Source organism: Saccostrea cucullata, unplaced genomic scaffold (genome assembly GCF_032062105.1).
Source record: "Saccostrea cucullata isolate Sc308-1 unplaced genomic scaffold, CSIRO_AGI_Scuc_v1 ctg6952, whole genome shotgun sequence".
NCBI lineage: Eukaryota > Metazoa > Mollusca > Bivalvia > Ostreida > Ostreidae > Saccostrea > Saccostrea cuccullata.
The window spans coordinates 3,241-9,232 of record NW_026928181.1 but is presented as its reverse complement, the minus strand read 5'-3'; positions in this window follow the sequence as shown (position 1 = coordinate 9,232).

Here is a 5,992-nt window from a genome sequence, read left to right as displayed (position 1 = left end):
TTCTAAAACCTTTGCGAACAAAGAACGTTTTTCCGGTTATAGATTATTCTATCATTCTTAAGTTATTTATAAATTTCAAAACATCAAATCAATTAATTCAACACTATTTTCATTCATTTATTACAAATCTACCTCTCTTACAAATATTATTATTTTAATACAGTAATATATAATTTTCCAATTTTACTGTACAGTTAGACAGACTTTGCCATTCATGGCTCAGAAATTATTTTTTCAGGTAAAGCGACATCTGTCGGGCGACAAAAAATTTAATGTTTGCTCTTTTAAAAAAGAAAAACTACACAATAATAAATGTTTCAAGCATGCTTGAAGACTAGGTTTAAGTATCTTTTTTAGATATGACCAAATGGATGTAGAAGAAAATAAACATCACTTTTGATACTCTTGAATGCTGGGTAAACTTCTGAGGAACACCTAGGGGTAAATGAGGCCTTGTTAAGGTAAAAGCTAACCAAAGAATTTGCATGTTTAGAGATAATATACCAGGGTAAATAAATAATCAATCTACATGGTAGTGCAATGCATAAATATACCAGATACTAGGTGTTTTTTTTTTTTTTAAAGGGAGAGGGGTAGTATCAGGGACCTATAGATATACCATTATTTTTTTTACTGTAGTACAGTAGTATATAATAGAAAAATCAAAGTACTGAAAGTACTCATGCAGGCACGTAGCATCGTTTTTGAAAGTGGGGGGCCAACCAGAGAAAAAAAAATTTTTTCCTTATACCTGAAAAAGTTGACAAGCAAAAAAAAAAAAAAAAAAAAAAAGTTGCCCAAACTCAAAAATCCTATTTCGTGGGGGGGGGGGGGGGGGGGGTGAGTTCGAAGCCAACTTACTATCACTTCCAATTTTTCCCCTACAATCCTTGATTTCACTATACTATGGTATAAGGTGGGGGGGCCAACCATCCTTTCAATGAACATTTACTATAGTACAGGTAATGTTGGGGGAAAAAGTGGTGGGGGGCCAGCCCCCCCCCCCCCCCCCCCCCCCCCCCCCCGTTGCTACGTCCCTGCTCATGGGAGTTGAACATAGTAATGTGAAATATCTCAAAAGAAGTCGAGGAAAATTTCCATGCTTTTAGATACAAGTCAACTAGAGCAGGATTTGTTAGAGATGAAACACCAAACTTTAAATCGTCAATTTCCATATACAGCAATATACTTTCATCACCTGCATACAGAGTTTATAATCTCATGGTTGATTCGATACAGGGGAGCATGTTAGAACGTATTAATTGCTAAAACGCAGTAAGTTATTAACAAAAAAGTTGATGAAGATATCAGCAGTCTAGTTTAAAGTCATCATTCCGTAAGTTTTATGGTCGATACAATGACCTTGTTTGCAAAATTAACAATTTATCATTAAGTCAAATGCTGACTGACGTTTTCATACTAATTGTAAGGCCATTATACATGTTAAATACACACTGAATTGATAACGGATTTTTTCCGTTTTCCCCGGAACAAGGAGCACATGGTGGGTGTGTCCGGTCGGCAGGGAATGCTCACTACTCACTGCAGAACAAAGAAATGACATCACAGCAATGTTTTAAATCCAGCTAACATGAATTATCATTGTGTAGGTTAATTAGATTTCTCTCACAAACGTAAAATGCAATTTATTGTTCTACATGTCATAGCATCCATAATTACAACATTATTTTTTCCTAATTAAAAGCAAATCTTTTAATCAATTGGTATGTTTGAAATCGATTTTTTTAAAATACTTTTTTTAAGATAAAAAATGTTGTTTATTGGAGGGTTTTTATATATTCGTGGACTGATACCATGAGATTCATACACTAAATATTTTAAAGAATTTAAAACAAAAAAGTACAGTTAGTGTTGAAAAGAATCACCTTGATACTTTAAACATTTTTCTATTTGATGACCTCACTCTGCGTGTCGCCCTTTTATTAATGGCGTCATTGTTTAGATTACTCTGTCTTTCCCCTTCTGCCTCAATGCACTTTTCTTGACGAGATATCATCGTGTTAGTAAATAGTGATTTAAACTAATTTTGCATCTGACTTTAAAATTTCATGAACAGCTTACTTCAAAACACAATATTGAAGATGGAACTACGCTTAATAAGAAAGAAAGAAAGATAGTTATGATATTCATGTTAACGAAAATCCTCTCATTCACCTACTGGTCGTCAAACGGGGCAAGTGTTCGCTTTTAAATAAAACGTTACCGTGAAACTCATGCTATTGTTTTTATCAAATAGTCACTTGCTCCTCATTTCACACATGTTTGCATTTATTGAATAGCCTCCAAAAATTATTTATTTATTTGTAAGTTAAAAAAATTGTAAATATTAAAAAATATATATATAAAGAAAAATTAAAGGTAGCTGTGGGAACATTCTAATTACATGATGTTTGTGCAATCACAAAAAAGAATATGAACCACAAGTCGCACTGAGTGGAGAGCCCCAGACCATAGAGGGCCCAGCCATTATAAGTCAACCTGTGGAACCACAAGTCGCACTGAGTGGAGAGCCCCAGACCATAGAGGGCCCAGCCATTATAAGTCAACCTGTGGAACCACAAGTCGCACTGAGTGGAGAGCCCCAGACCATAGAGGGCCCAGCCATTATAAGAGCCCCAGACCAAAGAGGGCCCAACCAGTATAAGTAAACCAGAGGAACCACAAGTCACACTGAGTGGAGAGCCCCAGACCATAGAGGGCCCAGCCATTATAAGTCAACCTTTGGAACCACAAGTCGCACTGAGTGGAGAGCCCCAGACCATAGAGGGCCCAGCCATTATAAGAGCCCAAGACCAAAGAGGGCCCAGCCATTATAAGTCAACCTGTGGAACCACAAGTCGCACTGAGTGGAGAGCCCCAGACCATAGAGGGCAAAGCCATTATAAGTCAACCTGTGGAACCACAAATCGCACTGAGTGGAGAGCCCCAGACCATAGAGGGCAAAGCATTTATAAGTCAACCTGAGGAACCACAATTCGCACTGAGTGGAGAGCCTCAGACGGCAGCGGGTCCAAATTTCAATTGGTTTGATCAATAGTGTATATAAACTTAGTTTTTTCTTTCTTTTCAGATTTGTAATTTGGAAGAATAATATCTTTTGAAATGTAATGAATTTATATTAAAACTGAAAATAATTTGTATCGTGTTTTTGTATCATTGACATCTCAGGATAACTTCAAAGTCATTCATACATGGTTGTTGGTCATACACGTTACTGCTCTAGAATCTCCCCTGCAGGCATGGTGATACTATTTCCAATTAGTAGCTAATATGCATTTAATATATTACCAGAATTATTGTGGAATATATGTTACATGCAACAGAAGGTGGTTAAGAGTTTAAATGAGCATAAAGGAAACATCACTACCTCTCTGACCTTAAAGTGTCTTGGTTATGAACAATAAATGAAGAATTTTTTTGCAATAAAATTGTCATTGACCAGTAAAAAGCTTGAAATGTTACATTAGAATTAGAATATGTGGATGACAACACAGAATGTAAAGATGTGCATGTTCAGCAGGGAACTTGAAGGAAATTTATTCACCGTAAACTTCGTATATCGTTCATAACAGCGTCTAAAGTAAATCATTTCAGAATTGTTACAATAGGGAGTTGAAATATGAATAATTAGTTTGTAAACTGTTACATATTACATAAAGGAGAAGAAAATGAAACTTTAACAATAAATAACAATTTTGTTCATTCTTTACCACAAACTGAAAGACACATGTTATGAACACATGAAAACGTGAAGTTGCATTTTCAACTCTTCGTCAAACAAAAACTATGAATACTCTAGGTCTGATTTTCAAGGTTTTAAAATTTGGATGTCAGAACAACAGAAATATACCCCCAAAAGTTTCTAATTTAACAACTTTTATTTCTGAACATATTTGTAACATTCATGGAACCAGTATCAGATAAGTGTACTAATTTAAAATTCCTGCCATATTATATTCCATACATGTGTTACTTTTGAATAAATGATATTCTCATTTAAATCTTAAGAAGGGAAGGAGGGGGGGGGGCTTGGCAGGAATGAATTTTGTCCTATACATTTATGCATTGTTTCAAGTAATAATGTCATTATAAATGTTTTCATAGATATATTTATTTTTATACTGCCTTATCCCCAAAATCATTTGTTTACATTTACAAACCTTCTCCGGGAATAGCATGTTTTGCTTCCATCAAATCTTTTGGACTAATTTCTATGTTTGGTAATCTAAATTCTGATTGGCTATGAATACGGAAGTAAACCTTTTGGGTTTCACTAATACTAAGTATCAGTCAAATTTCATACCCTTTGGTTGTATTCACTAGATTTTAAGTTGCATTTTCTATTGTTTCCAAAAAGTCCAGTTCAATCCTTTTTCATTTACAAAAATTGTAGATCACTTTAAAAAAAAAAGACACACAAGATTATTATTTATGCATTTTTCAATTTATTTCAAAGATTCTACTGGATAAGTTTTAATATTTTGATTTAAATGAGAAATATTGATTAGTGAGCTTACAAAATAATACCAATTAACCCCACTGCATTTTAAAAAAATTCGATCATAAACATTTTTTGCTGAATACATTGTCAGAACCTTGAACTAGCCAGGCATGTAGCATCGTTTTTGAAAGTGGGGGAGGGGGGGGGGGGGCAGTGGCCAACTTTTTCCAAAGCCAACTTTCTTTCATTTCCAAATTTTTTGGCGTACAATACTACATTTCCTTGATATCCCTTTCCAGTGGTAAGATTTGGGGGGGGGGCTAACCAACCTTTCAATGAACATTTTCAATAGTAAAGGTAATGTTGGGGAAAAAGTGGGGGGGGGGGGGGGGGGGGGGGAGGCCCCCCTGTTGCTACGTCCCTGCTAGCCATAGAAATATCAATATGCAAGAGCACCCATACCCTAAGCACTAACAGTTTCTATCCAATATGGGTCAGAGAACATAAAAGACAGATAATTTTAATGAAAGCCTTAAATAAATTAAAAAAAACTGATTTATAATGGAATGCGATAAAGTTATTTTTTCTTCTGTCCTTTTTTTCACTGCCTTACATTTTTTTTCTGTTTCCTTGTGTTCAAGAAAAGAGTGTATTTGGAAAAAGTCAGGAAATGTGTGTTTTGATACAACTAGAAAACCAGTCACAAGGGCCCCGCCATTGGGTAGAATTATAAGGGTGCAGCTTATGGAATGATTAAAAAGTGTACGAAGAATAAGCCACAGCAGCTGTATTCTTAAAGTTTCAAGATAATTCCTGAATATTCAAAAACCCGTAAATAATATCCTTGTACATGTATTTACATTAGGCAGTAAAAAACAACTTAACATTGAATGTATATTTAAACAAACTGAATAATGAAGCTTATGTCATATAAAATGCCAGCTTTCAATGAATGCAAATATCATGAAGGCTTGACCTTAACTTCAAAACAAACAGCAGTTGCAGACAAAGGTTTTCATTAATCTTAAAGTGACAGATAAAGAAAAGCCTACTAAATTTTCTGCAGCAGGCTAGATAATTCATCCCAAGGGATAAATTGTACCTCTCTCATCATCTTCTTCTAAAGTTACAATAAGAACTTTTCAGTATTAATGATAGAATGGAGTTTTTATACAACTACCTTAAAAATTAATAATATTCTTGGAGTTAAATACATAAAGGAAAAAAGTAAAAATAACACATCTTCTTTAATCCATTTCTTGTTTTTAGAATTCAATGAAATCATAACTATTTTAAAAAAAGTATAAACATTTATATTCAAATCCACATTTCAGAGTGTTCAAAGCATTCCAAATTGACTTAACTTCAAAACAAACTTCATTTGCAGACGGAGGTGGTAATTCATCTCAATGTGACAGATAAAGATAATGCTTTGGATTTTCTTAAGGAGGAAAGCTAATTAATCCCAAGGGACTCATAGCAGCATTCAGTTTACAATGGGAACATCTTCAGCAGTTATCTCTCTTTGCC